Below are 18,871 nucleotides of genomic sequence, written 5' to 3' on the forward strand. Positions count from 1 at the left end.
CGTGGACACGGCACTTAGGCATATAAAGGGGAGCTCGCCCTAACAATTTTAGTGCTGGGTGAGTGTGGAAACCAGATGGCAGTGGCTGGGGCAAATGGGGAGTGCAGAATAGGAGGTGGGCGAATAGACACGTTTTTTTGTTTGTTTTTTAAAATTTATTTATTTATGGCTGCGTTGGGTCTTCGTTGCTGTGCGCGGGCTTTCTCTAGCTGTGGTGAGCGGGGGCTACTCTTTACGGTGCTCGGGCTTCTCATGGCGGTGGCTCCTCTTGCTGCATAACACGGGCTCTAGGCGCATGGACTTCAGTAGTTGTGGCACGTGGGCTCAGTAGTTGTGGCTCGCGGGCTCTAGAGCGCAGGCTCAGTAGTTGTGGCGCACGGGCTTAGTTGCTCCACGGCATGTAGGATCTTCCCGGACCAGGGCTTGAACCTGTGTCCCCTGCATTGGCAGGCGGACTCTTAACCACTGAGCCACCAGGGAAGCCCTGACATGTGTTTTAAGAGAGGTAGCTGATGAAGTTAGGACGAGGGAGGAGGAAATGGAAATAAAGAGATGTAGGAATGAGGGAAATTTAAAAATATATATACTTTAAATTAGGGAGATTTGATAAGGTTTATATAAAAACCAGAGGGAGATTGAAGATGAAGAAGTGAGAGTTGATCACTGAAGGAGTGAGGGCTGTGATGAAGGCCAGGCGGGGGGCATTGGCTTGGAGAGGAGGAGGGAGAGAGACAATTTTTCTTCTGAGATGGAGGTAATGGGAAAGGCCTTGAGAAGAAGGATGGGTGTAAGCTGGACTGTATGTGGGAGGGCTGAGGACCCAAGAGACAAAGATTCTCCTTGGGAAAGTTGGAGCCCATGTTGTACCTGCTGACATTGGATGTGATACCCACCAGGGTTCTTGGCCTTCCCCAATCAATAGAAATTGACTAGAGGCCAGACAGGAAGTTCAGGCAGGGCTCTACTGGGGTTCCTGCAGCTGCAGGAGGGAGCAAAAACAAGTAACAGGTTCCCTTACTCGCTCCCATGGCAGGGTGAGCTGGTTTCTTATACGGGGTGAGGGTAGGTGTGTGTCCAGGGGTAGGGCCAGAGCGGTAGCTTAGGTGGTTTGCAGACCCTTTGGTGGCGTTGAGTGCAGGGAGCATGTGCAGTGCCCTGCTTTTGCTACTGACATCGTTTTTGCTCTAGTTCTTCGGAAGTGGCAGTTGGGGTTTTTGGCCTTTTTGTATCTCATCCAGAATTTGCCCCAACTGTGCATGCAAGCAGTTATTTTTAGTCCCTTATAGTTTCTTTGTATTTTCTTGCTCGAGGAGACGTTTGTCAAGTGCAAGCACTGCAGCAAAGGGTCCCAGGTCCTAGGTCCCAGCCTGTCTCAGATGGAGCTGGAGGGAGAAAGGGGGAAGGTTTGAAAATACCTGCCCACTGTGGGAACTCGGAAGATTGTGGAGAGCACCTGGCTAAGGTTGGAAACCTCACATTGCAGTGACCTGACCGTGATCCCCCTGGCCTTGCCTTGGCAGCCGACGGAGTGCTCCTCTTTCCCAGATGGACACTTTACTACCGAGGGGTCCTTGATCCTTTCTTCCCTTTTAGAGGGGTGGCAGGTCAGTACGTCCCGGACATTTAGAGCCAAAGCGACTTCAGAGATCTACAGACGAGCCTCCCCATCTTATAAATCAGGAAACGAAGGCTCAGAAAAGTGAAGTGATTTACTCAAGTAAATCGAAGGCCAAGACTTGAGCCCCAGACTCTGACCGGCAGCACGGGGCTCTTTTCTGTACCCTTGCTGCCTCCTCGATAAGGATTATGAATGAATTCCATGCATTGTCAATGCTCTTAATATCCTATTTTGGACGCTGGGAATCCAATGCCATGTTCTTCCTCTCTGCCAGGTTCAAGCAGGTATAACTATACTCTCAGCTACTAAAAATAATTAGGCTTATCTATTTTTTTTCCTAAGTGGAGGTGATGTTTGATTAGATGAGAATATTATTTGGGACTTGTAAAAAGGTAGAGCTTAATTGGTGAAATGTTTGAAATTTCTAGTCTTAGAAACTGTCTAATTTGAAAGGTAGGTGGATTTATTCATTCATGCATATATTCATTTAAGTTTCAATTATTCCATATTTCTAGAGTAAGTACCTGGCGCCAGGCATTGTGATGATGTAGTAGCACGAATTCCCATATCTGTCCGAATGTCTGCTGAGAGTTAGCTCTCATATTATACCTTCCTCATCTAAGTTATCAAGTTTAATATCGGTAACTTGTGAATGCTTCTTTGGGATATGCCATCTCCAACCTTAGCGTAGAGGAGAACTAAGAAGCAGATAATAGCATGTCTGTTGGAAAAACACAGATTTGGCAGGAATGATTTAGTGAGGAGCAGGGGACCCTTAATTAATTACATTGTTTATAATACATTTTCTCCTTTGTTTCCAAGAATAAGAATTATTCAGCAATATGATTGATAAGTAAAACATAAAAGGTCAGTTATGGTTGCCCTGGTAACTATATTTCTCAGTAAGTATTTTGTTTACCATGAAATGTGTCCTGGGTGATTTACTGTAAGTCAGACTCTGAATGTCATGACTTTTTGCATTTGCGTTTCTTATGCACTCACTTAGGAGTGACAGTTTTGTAGGGTTTTTTTTTTTTTTTTTTTTTTTTGGCGGTACGCGGGCCTCTCACTGCCCTGGCCTCTCCTGTTGCGGAGCACAGGCTCCGGACGCGCAGGCTCAGCGGCCATGGCTCACGGCCCCAGCCACTCCGCGGCATGTGGGATCTTCCCGGACCGGGGCACGAACCCGTGTCCCCTGCATCGGCAGGCGGACTCTCAACCACTGCGCCACCAGGGAAGCCCTGTAGGGGTTTTTTTGGGTTGGATTTTAAAGCTCTATGTGTGATGGCGATCCCTGTGTTCTTTTCCTTTTTCTGGAAGACAAACAGGAAACTGATTACAGTGAATCTATCTGAGTCAAAGAAGAACTTCCAAGTCTAATGTGGGACTTAAGAGGATTTGAATGATTTGGGGGATACATGAAATCTCTTAAAACTAGAATATTTTCTGCAGAATGTAGACAAAGCGTATTTTCTAATAAGTGATCAGGAATGTGTTAAAACTTACCTTTTGATTTAATCCCCATGCAATTAATTTTAAGTAGAATAAATTATTCTTAAAAAAGTATTAAAGATGAAAATCAAAATAATTAAGCAGTTAAAGCAATTGCTACCTTGAAGGTTTTTGGTGGTATGAATTAAAGTTAAGTGGATAATTAAAAGAAAAAAAGTTTAGCATATTCTATGACCCCAAACAAAAACCTACTTCAAGGAATTCAGCTTACAGAAATAGTTTAAATATATACACAGAAGGCTGTAACTGCTGCATTGTTTTTAATGGCAAAAAAATTGGAAACAACCCAAATGTCCATCCGTAAGAGATTGGTTAAATAAATCGTGGTCTGTCCATATAATAGAATACTTTCTAGCCATTAAAAAGAGTGATGTCCATCCATGTCTCCTGACAGAAAAAGATTTTCAAGATATATGTCAGTAGGTTGCAAAAAAGCACCTTGCAGAACCCAGTGTATGTGGAATGATCCTATTTCTCTTAAACACTTATGTTTTATGTATAATTCATCTATAATGCATACTAGCTAATTAGAAGATTCATTTAAAATTTGGAGAATAAACATAAAGCTGTTAACAAAGGTTATATCTGAAGAGTGGGATTATGAAGGACTTTAACTTTCTAAGTTATATTTGCAGGTTGTTTGAAATTTCTATAATGAATATGCGTTACCTTTGTAATTAGCAAAAAAGAAACGACACAAAGCCTCCTGTTTAAAAGGTCTAAAAAAGAGTCTGTTGAAATGGATGCTGTATGTAAATATATTAGGCTCTGAAGAAACCTTATATTTACAGTTTATTTTTGGCTAGATACCTGGGACTCTGAAGAAGTGTTACTTTTTATGTCTCTATACCCTTTATACTGACTGATATCTAGCTCTTTCCTAGGTATCTACCAGCTGTTTTGTTTTCTCACGTTTCATTTGCTTTCCAGTATATCTTTCTCCTTAGATTATCACTTTGCAAGGCAACCTGTTTTATTTCTCTTATTTAGTTGCTATCGATTATGCTTCGATGGACTTTTGCTTTTTGTTAAAAGAATTTTTGGTGGCCCAAATACTGGATTTCTTTTAAAGTTATATAAACTCTGCATACCACGGAATTTAGGAATGGAATTTTTGGTCTTCAGGATTTCGTCTGCTTGTGATTTGCTAGCTCCTGGCTCTATTGTATTGCACCAAATGTATAGGTTTCTTTGTGTGTGTGTGTGTGTGTGTGTGTGTGTGTGTGTGTGTGTTTGATCCCAGTCTCTGCCTGGACCCCAATTGTATCAGCAGTCTGGAGAAGAGGCTTCTGTAGTACAATCAGTTTTTTTTTGGAGAGGAGTCATCAATGCAAATAGGATTAGGAAGAGAACGCACATGGGCCAGCCCTTGATTGCCTTTTTCCGTGTATAAGCTTAGTTTATTAGCACACAGAGTGGAGCAGAAAAGGGTCACTGTTTCAGACCCTTGCTGTGAGTGAGGCTGTTTCAGTACAGTGACGATGTCTGTGAGGATGAAGCTACACACTGAGGTAGATCTTAGGTCACAGTGCTGAAATTATGGGTATATTTTACGGATCTGGTGACATAATACAAATTTAGAAAACAGCTTAACATGTTTTATTTTCTCCCCTTCTGCCTTGGTTACATAGAGCTGGATAGGTAATTCCTTTTCTTGGAAATAACCATTGGATTCTTGTCCTTGGGAAGAGTATGAAAACATGCTTTTAAAGAAGTTTTAGACAAGATGTTATTATACCATGGGTTAAGATTTAAGGCAGTTGTTTTCAAAAAAAATTTTAGACCATGACCCATGCAACCATATACACAATAAATTACCCTACTGTACCTTGCTCTATTCTGCCGTATCCATTTCTAGTCTATTTCACTTAAGCAAATGCTGGGTGGGATCCATTAAATTTATTTTAAGATGACCGTTTGAAAATCATTGATGGGAAGGATGACAAATTGCGGTAAATAAAATTGCCAAAGGGCTTGGATGTTATATTTATTTCTTGAGTGCTGTCTGCCTTTTTCCGTGCAAGTCAGTGTGTTAGCTCTCAGTTACGGTGTGTCCCCATGGCTTGTTTGCTAGTGTGATGGGTTGCCAGAATTAAGCTACCTCATTTTGCGCTATACGTAATTGTTGATTTCTGAGCCATCTTTATTTCAGGAGAGTTTTAACCAGGGAATCTTTATCATTCCTGATTCTCTTATCGTGTAAGTGTTGAGCAGTCCAAGTATGTAATGATGCTAATAAAGTCTGCATTTTCTCAGTGTGGATTGCAGTGTTTAATTCTAGGACTGCTTTCTCCTACCACCCAGCGTGTTTCTGTCCCCCTCCTGCTGCCATCTACTGATTTGCATAGAGAATACAAATCCATTGTAATATTGGACTAAGCCTCTGGGCCGAAGCCTCAAAGGTGAGGTAAATATGCCTCTGAGGGAAAAGCAAACAAATATATCACCAATCCCCCCAGTATACTTAAAAACCACATGGAAATGACCTTGCATTATCTGGCCTTGGTCCTCTTTTATTATTGATAATTTAGTGTTGACTTTGCTCCTGAACAATTTTATAGCTGAATTTTAACCTTCGTTTTTAGATTATGTAACCAGAAGATGTGTTACATTCCTGAAACTCTTGAGAGAGTACAGACACTCTATATGTCTTATATTTACTGTAGAAGCCAGCTCTGTGCTGGAACATAATTGATCCTTGATAAGTATATTAATTTGATTTGAATGTGGATTGCATATTAAATACTGAGACTGGGTAATACTATAAGAATTTTAAACTTTACTGAGTGCTTACTCTGAGCACATAGTCATCTCATTGAGTTCTCACAACTGCTCTATGATTTGTCTAGTGATAATTTTGTTTGTTACTTGTAGGAATTTTAAAAAAATTTTACATAAAGACTAAAATTTATTTTTTTGGGTCTCTAAATTTTGGCAAACGCACAGAATCGTGTCACTACTGTATGACTACCACAGTCAGGATACTGCTGCCTCATTTACCCAAACCCCTTCATGCTGTCCCTTTGTAGTCAAGCCTTTCCCCCACCCTTTTAAAATAATTTATAGTTTAATTTGATCTTAAGAAGAGATGTGTAGTATTTTAATTAAATAATTTGTAAAATAAAACTTTCATTTTGAATGTGAGTCTCAAATTTTGCAGTGACACAAAGTGAAAATTTAAAGGAATCATTAAAAGTTCACATTTTTACATTCAGAAGACTTGTCTGTTAAAAAATGTTCATATGCCTTGCTTTCATTTTGTTCTTTATACAAAGAGTTTAGTAAATTTGCCAAAAATACAATGAAGAAAAAATTTAAAAAAACATTCTTTGATATCTTCTGAATTGATACTTGGAGCTCTGTGATTCATTATGATGTATGTATATCTGCATCTCTTCTCAAGAGGATGGAAAGTCTACTTCCTTAGTGTTAAATTTACTAATCTAAACCCTTTAGTATAAATTTAAAGAATGCACTTCAATCCACATAGCTTTCGTAGCTACCAACTTGTTCTCCATTTCTATGGTTTTGTGTCTTCTCCAGCATGTTATGTAAGTGGAATCATACTGGACGCAATCTTTTGAATCTGTCTTCTTTCACTTAACATGTTGCATCTGAAATTCATCAGTGTTGTTGCATATATCAGTAGTTCATTCCTTTATATTGCTAAGCTGTATTCCATTGAATGGATGTACCACAGTTTATCCATTCATCTATTTGACGGACATTTAGGCTGTTTTCAGTTTTTGGCAGTCTCAGTAATGTGACTAGAAATATTTGTGTACAGATTTTTTTTTGTGGATATAAGCTTTCATTTCTCTTGAGTATATGCCTAGAGGTGGGATTACCAGGCTATGTAATAAGTATAACTTTTAATAAGTCTACCTTTTAAAGGAACTGCCAAACTAATTTCCAGAGTGGCTGTACCATTTTTCATTCCTGCCAAAAGGCAAAAGGATTTCATTTGCTCTGCATCCTTGTCAGCACTTAACAATGTCAATGAGTGTGTGTGTTTTAATTTTAGTCACTGTAATAGATACATAGTGGTATCCCGTTATGGTTTTACTTTATGTTTCTCTAATGACTACTGTTGAGCATCTTTTCATGTGCTTATTTGCCATCTGTATTTCTTCTTTGGTGAAGTGGTGTCTATTCAGATATTTTGTCCATTTAAAAAATTGTTTTATTTTTTTTTGTACTCTTGAATATTGAGAGTACTGGATAGAAGCCCTTTGTCAGATGTGTGATTTGCATTTATTTTCTCACAGTCTGTAGCTTGTCTTTTTATTCTCTTAAGAGTGTCTTTCACCGAGCTTTTAATTTTTATGAAGTCTAGTTTATCAATTTTGTCTTTTATGGATTGCGCCTTTGATGAGGTTACTAAGAGCTTACTGCCTAATCCAAGGTCATGAAGATTCTATCCAGTTTTCTTCTAAAAGTTTTATAGTTTTACATTTTACATTTAGGTCTGTGATTCGTTTTGAGTTATTTTTTATATAAGGTCGTAAGTATGGATTGAAGTTTATCTTTTTTGCATACGGATGTTCAGTTGTTTCAGAACCCTTTGTTGAAAAGACTAGCCTTTCCTTTGAATTGCCTTTGTACCTTTGTCAAAAGTCAGTTGGCCATATTTGTGTGGTTCTACTTTTGGACTTTTCGGTTTAATTGATTAACACGAATATCTTTTTGCCAGTTGTGGTAGATGCTTTTTAAATCTCGGATTACTGATGAGGAAACTGAGTCTCAGTCAAATTCAGTTCCTTGTCTAAGGTAATTCAGCTAGCAAATGGTTGAACCAGTGCTCAGACTGGGCTCTCTGACCCCAGAACCCATGCTATGCTGGGAAATTACGTAGGCATCTTAGTTATATTGCTCCTGGTTGAAATGTTTGGTTTTAAGGAAATGTGTAGTGTGTTTCTGGAAGGGTAAATGTGACGAGTAGATTGCATTGAATTACCTAAAATGTGAAATCAAAGTATTTTCTGCTTACTAGGCTATTAATTACCAGACAATAATTAGTTATCAATACCTTTAACAAGGTATAACCTTCTTTCCTAAGTCCAGGATAGCTGTATGTCATTTTCCTTTTATTTTAAAGAGACCAATAGAAATATATGTTCCTTGTATGGCAAGAAAAGAATGGTTAGGATTTGTGAATGTGGGAACACAGATGGGTGAGACTGACTTGAATCCAGATGGCTTATGCAAGGAACTTAGTAAGAGGTGAGCGTGTCGCTAATGTGGTGGTGAATAATAAATTAACATTTCAATATTGGCAAACTGGGGAATTTTGAAGAATGTCATATTTAATTAACTTCTGATTTTTAAAAACCAAGCTTGTACATCGATAGGTTAATGCCCAGTGTGCACACACTCCCACACATACCCACCCTCACCCACACCTATATATATAGTTTTTGAGAGTCATCTTTAATGACTTCAGCCTAGGTACTCTGTTCTTTTTCTTGTTTTTAAAAATTGAGGCATAACTGACATATAATATTATATTAATTTCAGGTGTACAGCATAATGATTCGATATTTGCATACACTGCAAAATGGTCACCACGATAAGTCTAGTTAATATCCATCATCATTTAAAATATCAGTCTGGAAATTCGCTTCCTTGAGAAAGGCTTGGCTTTCTCTCTGAGTAACAGGTGTTCGGTTTATACTGTACTCATTTCTCCTTGACTGTGCTCCCCTGGAAGGGCTTTGGTTGATTGCTGTAGGTATTCTCCATCTTTTCAACAGGTAGGATGGTGTAATGTGTTCCCTTAAACTGGGGTAGGATGTATTTGGTACATATTTTTGACATGTCATTTCACTAGAATATTGGAGAAAAAATAAATTAAAAAATATCAAAACGATAAAGGCATATTACCATGTAGAATACAGAACACGCGTGAATTTTCAACGTTAGTGATGTCTGTATACAGGCAACTTTTGGCTATGTCCTGAGCCCCCTAGAATCATTAATTCCCTCTCCTATGATGCTTGAGGCATCTTGGTTAAAAAGGCCGGGACACTTCAGATGACGTGAGGAAAGGGGACACGCGCTGTGGACAGTGGAGCCGGTTTGGACTTCTGGGTCCTTCACTTCTTATAGTGATTGATGCACGTGTTTGGCCTTAGTTTCCTCATTTGAAAAATTAAGATAATACTGCCTACTTCATGTGATTGTTGTATTGCAAGGATTAAGTGAGATTTCATAGGTAATGTCCTCCTACAATCCCTGTCTTACATTAGGGGATTTATAAATGGTACCTTTTATTATTAATTCAACTAAGACGGTATTTTTAAAGAAAATGTCAAACCGCAGAAGCAGTTCTGTTCTCTGCATAGTAGGCACTTAGTAAATGCATTGCCTGGTATATACGGCATTTCATGGTCCTGCTCTACGCAGCCATCCTAATTTGCACAGGGATTTCAAGTTTTAGTGCTTTATAATTGTTAATGAATAGTAAGAAGTACTACTTGACTCTTTGACAAATCCATTGCATTTCTTAAAATTTTTCCATTCAACTTTAGTTTTAATGCATGATAGCTTACTTTCTAATAGTATCTTAAAGGTTTTTATGGTTTTTTCTAGTAGCATAGATTAGGCTAGCTAAATGGGCTTTTTGACATAATGCCCTACCATGAATGTTGTTCCGTTGTCAATGGCTAGCTTAATCAGTCTTATTTGAAGGCAGTTTCAAACTACGCGGGGTACTTTGTTCTTTATTTAGTTTTTATTCATTTCCTAATGCATCTAATTAATGGAACTGTCCAGTGGTCTAACACGGAGAAGGAGAGAAGGTGGCATTATGAGAAGTTTAATCATTAAAATGGCACCTAACATTTCAGACAAATGCTATAGTTTACAAAGTATTTAACAGGTACTGTATCATATCTCACATTATCGTTTGATGTGGGCATTGTTTTTTCTTACTGGGCTGATTAGAGAACTGACTTTCAGATTAATAACTTCATCCAAGATCTCAGAACCAGAAATTAAGGGTAATATGGTTATGATTAACAGTACCACTTCCTCATGGGGTAAGACATAGAGACAACTTACAGTTTCATGCCATCCAAAAAGCACCGTCTCCCACAATTTACTGATGTGACACAGGAGTCAGATCACATCGGGTTCAAATCCTGGCCGTGCTACCTTAGGCAAGTCATTGAACCTCTCTGAGCCTCAGTTTCCTCATTTGTCAAATAGGAAGGATAGCAGAATTGTTGTATTAAAATTAGGTTAATAAGTATAAAGCTATTAGAACAATCCCTGGGACATAGTACACACTATATCAGTGTTAGCTATTATTTTATTAAGAATTACTGTGTAATTCTTAAGCCAGCCTCTATTAGGGTAGAATACATGTATTGTGCATTTTAGGTAGGTATCATCCCCATCTGAATTTTCATGTAGACTTAGTTCATTTACTGCCCTGGGATAAATGAAAATTTGGAGCACCTGATTTTTGTTTCTAAAGACTCAACCCACGTAAGAAATACAATAAGGTGTACCCCTGCCCTATACCAGCAGACTCTTTTTGCCTTCCGAAAGAAACACACTCACACCACCCACATGGATACCATATACACACACACACACACACACACACACACACACACACACACACACACACACACACACACACACACACACACACCCCCAAGACATAAGGTACATTAGCCATTTCCGTGGTAACTAAGTTGTTAATTGCTTTCTTTAGAAATTGTAGTCTTACTTTTAGGATTTTCACAAGTGAAACAGATATCCTATTCAAGAAGTTTTGTCTGTTCTTTTCTTCTGGATTAGGCAAATCACCTGTTCGAGGAGAGCCTTTATTACTGTAGAAAAAGCTCCAGATCTGGCTGTCTTCAAGCTTTCTTCTTCCCACTTCTCTGTCTCCTCTCACATAATGTAGTGCCAGGAGTACAGGGCTGGTATTATGGTGCTTACAGCCTTTCTTTTTTGTAATTTTCTGTGTGGCTTGAATTGTTTTTTCAGTGAACATGTAAAACTTAAAATTCTGGTAAATGTTGGAAGTAGGGAATTAACATTTGCAAAATTGCAAATTATTAAAGTTTATGCTTATCTTTCTTATGGATACCATATACAGGCTGCTTTTGCATTAATTAAGTCTCTGTATATCAAAGCCACAGGCTGAGTGTTGCACCTGGTTATGAAATGAAATACTTATAGAAATGTATTCACTTTTAATTTATTAATGGCTATAATCAAGATGAAAAGCTTTTCTTAATAATTAATGTCAAGAAGAGAAGTGTAAACTTAAGGCAAGTTGATGACTTCTCTCCAGAGGATGTATAGATGTGACTAGGTTTGTGCTTAAAAAAATTTTTTTTTCAGTTCCTTTGATTTGTTTTCTTTTGTTTGAAGGTCCTTATGTTTCAGCCTTGGCTTGCTGTAGAGTTAGGAGCAACCCCTGGTGTGCCTATAAACTCATTCACTCTTAAAAGGATGAGAATGTTTTAGATTTCTTTCCTCCTTTAAAGAAATTGTTCAGTTGCAATGGTATTGGTCCAGGTGGTCCCTGCTATGTGTGGCTCCTCTCTTTTCCATGCTCAACTCAGTGTGTTTATTTCGTAATGTCTTGAAATACCCAGCAAAACTCAAAATGGAAATGTCCTAGAAATCAAGCTTCTTATATGGCCCCACGAGCATTTAGGAAACACTTTGTGAAACTGTTTGTGGGCACCTTTTGTTCTGGTTCCGGTGCTTCTGTCCATCATTTGGGGGTCATGGCTCTTCTAAGGAAAGAGCAGGCTTGGCCCCTCAAGCCTTTCTACCTTCAATCAGTTAGGTGCTCGTATTTGAGCATATTGTGTCCCGCGATTCGCAGCCTTTGTGTTAGGTACCCACTCCGAAGTGTTCCTTGTCGTTCAGAAGGTCGAAGTAGTCATCAGTGACTGAAGCCCAATTTAGATTCTTAAATCGAAATCACCGTTGAAGAATACTGTTGCTCCACTACAAACGTCTTCTGCATACCCTGAGTGTGTTCATCAGAGAACAAGCTCTCACCGGGTCTCTCATAAGATAAAAGCTTTTTTTAATCCCTTTTAACAGGTGCTGCTGCAGTTTATTTATAACCAATGCATTAACATGAAAAATACTGAAAGGGTCCTAAGTGGAAGGCGGCTATTGAAATATTGCCGTATTTAAATTATAGAATTTTGTCAGGCTGATTTGTGGAAAGGACGAGTCAATGTTGCCTGGTAAGTGGTGTACTCACTGGTTTCCTGTAAGTTTCTGCAGTGTGTTTGAGTCATGCAAAATCTGGGGCTTGCAATTGAATTGATTGCTCCCTTGCATATTTATAATCAGATTCATATTTGGCCAGCTTTCATGCTCCTTGACATTTCTGATCTTTCTGAAGCATGGCATATGTTAGAACTCTCTTGGTCTTCTAGACTTACTGCAGCACAAAGACTGGAGATCCTTCATTGAAAGAATTGCCAAGGAGGTTTCATTTAACCCCTTTCTTCCCAGTCCAAGTTTGAGCTCACACAGAGGGAAGGTAAATGGACCCTTTCATATTGTGCAGTATGTTGGCATTCTTGTTGATTTATATCTCTACCGCGTGTTCTCCTTCCTGAAAAATCTCCCCAGAGACTGAAGTAGTTGGGCTGTATTAATGGATGTTTATGTTGTCCTGTGACAGCTGGTTTTGCTAATTTGTTTTTACAGGGCAGTTTATAGTAAATGAATGGCATGCTGAATATTTTACTGAGATTTCAGATTATCTGAAGAATATTTTCCGGTTTACTAATTGGTAGATAATGCTGAGTACATTGATGTTGACATGAGCAAATGGATTTAAAACGATTTGAAGTGAGCTTCATTAAAAGATGCTCTAATCACAGTCAGCAGGAAATGTCAAACTAGTTCTGCCTTCATGCACACTGGTGGACCAGAACTCTTGTAGACGCAGGGTGTTACGCGTCATCATGGTTCTGGTTTTAGGGTGGTCCAGGGTAGGGGAAGTGATAGAGGCTTTTTCATAGCTTTTTTGGCTCTTCAAGTAAAGTAAATAACATATCAATTATTAATTACCTGTGTGGTTAAATGAACATTCTCTGAAAATCGTGGTTTTACTGCTGGAGCCCCGTAATGCATTATGGATTGGATACACGGAAATCATATCTGCTGCCCGCTCTGACCTGGAAGGCAGTAAATTACGTGGTACCCATTCCAGCAGAAACCTATTCTAGAATTAATGCTAATGCGCTCATCAAAACATCAAGGAAAAACCTAGGCAAATGCATCCTAAATTCCCAGGTTAAAACTTAACAACCTGGTTGTACTTGTCATTCCTGTAAAAGCTGTAGGGGCTTTTTGATCAAAATTGACCATTTAGGGGAAAAAAAATCTATGGATATCAAATACAGGGAGTACATTTAACAGTGAAGAAGACAGACTCCGGAATAAGACTTTTCAAGATTCAGATCTTACTTTTTTCCATTCCAACCGTGTGCGTTTGTGCAAGTAACTTAACCTGTCTGAGCCTTACTTTTCTTATCTGTAAAATGGGGATACTAATACCTCCCTTGTGAGGTTGTGGGAATATCTATGTATCTATGTCAGTGTTTATATTTCTATCTATAAAATGTTTATCGAAGTATAAGGCACTTGGTAAGGGCTCCATCAGTGTTTGTTAGCTCTCGTAACCAAAGTAAATCTATTTCGTCTTTCGGATACCTGCACTTCATATGCGAAGGCATTAACCAGGCATCTTATCTGCATTGGTTTTAAGTTTTAGAAACACCTCTCCTGTCATTCAGAACACAGCTGTCTAGAACCATTGAAAAGTTCCTGATGAGGATATGATATTGGCTGTGATGAGACCACCCCCAGATTCATGCAATCGGTTGTGGGGAAATCTTGCTGCAGAAATCTTATTTTTCTCTTTGAATCCCATCAAAATGCCTTTTTCCTTCCATCCCTGACACAGTGTGCTGAGGGAGTAGTGCTCCCAGGCAGAGATCCAGGGCTCTAATTATTTTCCAGTAAAAATAATATGATGCAGGAACTTGTCTGATGCTAATGAAATCTAGCCTTGTGGCAAGCAACCTGTTCTTTTCAGTTTTCTCATTAGCATCAGATTTGCGCTGCTAAACAGCCGTACAGTTGGGGTATCCTTTGAAGAGCATTCGTGGGGGTCAGCCCGACATGGAACATTGAAAGCTCCATGCTCTGTAGTCAGGAGGGCCTCCTGGCAATTGCTTTACCAGATTAGGAGATTGGTAAAGTATGCTGATACCGGCATAGGATGTTCTGAACTACACAAGCAACATCCCTAAGTGACCCAACGTTGTTGGTTCTAAGCTTCTGGCTGTATTACATGTGAATTTGGGCTGTGTGCTTGAGGAAAAATCGTCCAGCTCATCCATTCATGGTTCTGCAGGGCAGCTGGAGCTGTTTTTTCCCTGCTCCTCAATGGCACCGTGTGTTTTAAAGCGGGGAGAGGGAAAAGCAAAACAAAACTTCTCCCTCGAATGACCCGATCAGCTTTTCACTGTCCCCTGTAAACTATGCTGGAAATGTAATAATCTGTGATGCCTTGAGTGCAGGACACAGCCTCTGTTGACAACACCAAATGTGAAAAATGGCCCACCAGACTGCAGATGTGGTTTGTGGGTTAGTACAGACTTCCCTCATCAATGGGGAAATGGGGCCTCAGTCAGCCTTAGAAAATGAGAAAAATGCTTAAGGGATGTGACTAATGTCTGCCATGTGCACTATGCTACATAAACCCATTATGCACTTTAATTTAATGTTCTCTGTAAAGACTCAGGACCTGTCAGGAGAAGGAAAGAAACAAGCGATCCATCTTCAGTGAATTGTGTGAATAGATTTTTATATTTTTCAAAATACACAGTCACCTAAAACCCACTTTTCCCTTCATTCAGTTTTCTCCACGTCTGGTCCTTTCCCTATCTCACACGGCCACTCCGGAGGCTGCTTGTGAATTGTTTTGTTCAGTGAAATAACACTAATGTGTTAAGTATTTAACATTGCTAATTGATTCAATGTAAAGGAAAAGGGAAGAGATGCAGAGTGCCCCACATCTGTCAGCAGACTTGAGCAAACAAGACAGCATAAAGTCTGAATTGAAGATGATTCATCTCTGAGGCTGTTGGCCTCTGGATAATACAGCATTTCTTGCAGGTGGTGATGGGGCTGAAATGGGGAAAAGATTAACTTCCACCTGGGAGCTGGAAAACCGAGTAACTATTTTTAATAGAGAATTTGGCTCTATTTCTTCTTCTTTTCCCCTCAAAGCTTTCTGTTTTCAGGCTTCAGGTGTAGACTGGGAGATGACCAGGCAATGTTGGACTTCCAGCAGTGTCATCCTTTTTGCGTGTTGGGAACATTAAAACACTTACCTGTACTTCACTAAAGCAAGCTGAAATTTGCTGAAGATTTTAATTGATGAGTGAGGAAGTAGAAACCCCAGTGGGTCAGAGAGAATTTCTCCATTATAAAAACATAACCTTTCAGAGAGTACCCAATGGCAGTGAAATGTCAGGAACCTGGATTTTTACAATGGAAAGGGAGGCAGACTTGCCTTAAGTTTCCTATAATATGATTCTGAAATATGAATGTACATGTATACCTCATTTTTTCTTGAAGTTGTTTTGTTGGCTCCTGTGTGTAGGTGAAAAGTAATTGTGATAGCGATATCATTTTTGGCTTTGAATGGATTTTTTCTTTAAGATCAGAGAAGGCTAATGCCATGATGAGAAATTACTTAAAACCAGGAAATATAAATATTGAAACAAAGGTTGATCTTAGGAGTTAGTCTCAGCTCTTCTTTTTTTCTGAAGGAGAGATGGTAGTAAACTGAGGGCAGGGGTAGACTCGTTTCATTGGTTGTGGTCAGAAGTGTAGGTGCTGCAAAAAACCTCAGTTTGGTGACATCAAGCAGTGGGCTCCCATGTGGGGTCCATGAGAGCCCTCAGGAGATCCATGCATGGCTTTCAGCAGGTCTGTGAGTTTCCTGAATTACATGCCATGTTCTGTGTGCAGTTTTCTGTAAGGATCCGTGTTTTAATAAATAAACATGCTGAAATAAAGCCACTTCTGCCAGCTATCTTAAGTGCCTGTTTTACAGGTTGACGTGAGCCTGTGTGTCTTGTTCTTTCCCTTCCCTGTCACCCTCCCCTTCTGCAGAGCACACCGATGTCCCCTACCGCACCCCCTGCCCTTCTTTCTCCCCCTTTTATCTTTTACACCACTGCCTCTTTTATTTGTGCACCCTTTAAAAAAAGATGATCTGGGTGCTTGCCAGATTGACTGACACACAAACTTCAAGGGCCTTCCTTAAACCATCCTTGCCTTCAAGTCAGGGAAATTGACTCCCATGCTCTGCTGCTGGGATAGAGCAATTAAGTCTTGTTTGATTAGACCCCTTACCTCGTGGCTGCTCGGATACTTGCCAACAAAACGATGGTTTTCTAACTTCCCTTTCTTCCCTCCCTCCCCCTCCTCCACATCAAAAAGAAATTACTTGTAGAATATTTAATAGGTTCATGGGGCTCTGCTCTGGTGTAAGCTGTTTTCATTCTGTGTGAGATGAGATGAGGCACTTGTCAGCAGAGGCCTCTGATGATGTCGGCCCCCCTAGCTGAGCATGGGTCACCGTGGCCTGCAGACCTAAATTGGGTGGATCAGCAGAGGAGCTTCATGCTGTGGAGTGGGACGGCTTCCGGGTAACCCGAGGTGTCGCTGGCAGTTCTGCAGGTGAGAGGCCCAGGTTCTTCCTTTCCGGTTTAACTCTTGCCTTCTCTGCTGTTCTCCGTCCTTCCTTGCGGCCGGCTGAAGCAGTCAGCCTTCTGAGCTGGGTCTTGGAGTTTAACTTCTTCCCCCTCCGCTGTCCTGAAACCATACTTCTGAAGGTCACCAAGCACCAGTAGTCCTTAGTTAAGCCTTATCTTCCTTGCCTGCCCTACAGTATTTGGCGCCATGAACTCCTGTTTCCTTTGAAAAATGCCACTGTTTCTTCTGCAGCACTGCTTCTGCCTTTTAGGTTGGCTTTTTTGGGTGGCACTTGTGCTGGTTCTTTTTCCTTCTTCTCCCAGCCACATGTCTTCCCCAGTGTTTTGTCCGTTTCTTCTCTTTTCCATAGGCCCTCTTTAGTGTTCTAGATCTCATTCACTCCCACAGCTTCGAGTCTGGCTTTTCTCTCCAGAGTGACCTTTTTTTTTTTTTGGAAATCCCTGCACTGCATTGTCAACTGCCCGCTGTTCCTGCCACCCCTTGGAGTCCCACTGCCCCATCAAACTACTTTGGTTTCCAACAGAATTTATCCCTACCTGTTTCCCATCTCAGATCACCAACAAATATACAAATACACCCACCAAAGACAAAATCCCCAATTGGAAAGTCTGCTCCTGCCACCACCCTACACCTGCCAACCCAGGTCCTCGTGCATCTCCTTTTTCCTTTCATTGCTCACCACCCTTCTCCCAGGCAGCCCCAGGCCTGAGTCTCCGCAGACATCTCTGTTTCCTTCTGTGCTTCATGTGCGCGCAGGCACCAGGTTCTCTTGACCTTTCTAATAAAACCTTTCTTACCTCACACTTCGCATTGCCATGGCTCACGGTCAGCTATGTATTCCCTTGTGGCTTTTGTCTGTACAGACCCCATCCATCCCATGGACTGCGGACGGATTTAACTTCCTTAAACCCTGTTCTGATCACTCCCTCGTTCCAAAGCACCCTTGTTTTAAAAGCAGAATTCTCTGGCCTGCTGAGCTCACCAGATGCTCCCCTGCGCCAGTCTGTTGACCCAACTTACCATCAACCATGGTTTGCAATTTCTGACCCCTACGAATTTTTTAAAAACACTTATTGTCTCTCATATTCTTATATTGAGATATTACTTATCCTTTTTCATCTATTACATTTCTATATGAAGATGAAACCTTCCCTTATCACCTTGGCTTTATCTGAACTACTATTCTTACTCTCTAGGAGGTTTATGATATTCAAGTTGGTTTAGAGTTATTTGTGCTTTCATTTTATCACCATACTGGACTATAAATAGTGACAGAGTAGGAGCTTTATCTATCATGTATATATGCTGCCTAATATAGTACCATCTACATGTTAGGGGGTCCAATAAATATTTATTGAGAGAATTAATGAACTCCTACACTGAAATTCTACTTCATGGTAGCTGTCTAACCCAAAGTTACTAAAGATCTCTTCCTGCTAAAGATCTTTTGACTGATTTTTTTTTGGAGCCTTTCTACTGAGTCTTGCGAATTAGCATGGGTTCACAGACTCAGAACCTGAAATAAATTAATCTATATATGAAAGAAACCAGGGTGTGACTGTATAAGGATCTTAGTAAAAGTACGATGGGGAATACAGAGCCAGTGACCAGTAGTTGATATAAGTGAGGTGGTTTTCTTTTTCTGTTTTCTAGCACATGGGCAGAATAAGGTGGCTTTTACCTCCAGTAACCCAGGCCAGGACCACATAAGGTTAAAAGAGCTGAGACATGGGAGAATGAGATCCATGAAAGAAAGAAAGTACAGTGCCTGACCATGTTAATTACTCGGTAACTAACTTCATTACTATTATTACTGTCACCATTGTATTTTCACCATTTATGGTCATTAAAAAAAAATACTGGGTACAGTGCATTTAAAGATCATCAGAGGGAATAATGAAAACCCAGTTGTAAAAGGTTAATGCATGGTTCTTAGGCCCTTGGACATGT

General features: G+C 40.0%; 1 protein-coding gene across 4 annotated transcripts in view; it reads left to right on the forward strand.

Moving 5' to 3' along the window:
* The window catches only part of CADM1 (cell adhesion molecule 1), a 334,266-nt gene that overhangs the window by 22,198 nt on the left and 293,197 nt on the right, over positions 1 to 18,871 (forward strand). The gene's annotated exons all lie outside the window — the stretch shown is intronic.

This window comes from Delphinus delphis, chromosome 8 (assembly GCF_949987515.2).
Source record: "Delphinus delphis chromosome 8, mDelDel1.2, whole genome shotgun sequence".
Taxonomy (NCBI): domain Eukaryota; kingdom Metazoa; phylum Chordata; class Mammalia; order Artiodactyla; family Delphinidae; genus Delphinus; species Delphinus delphis.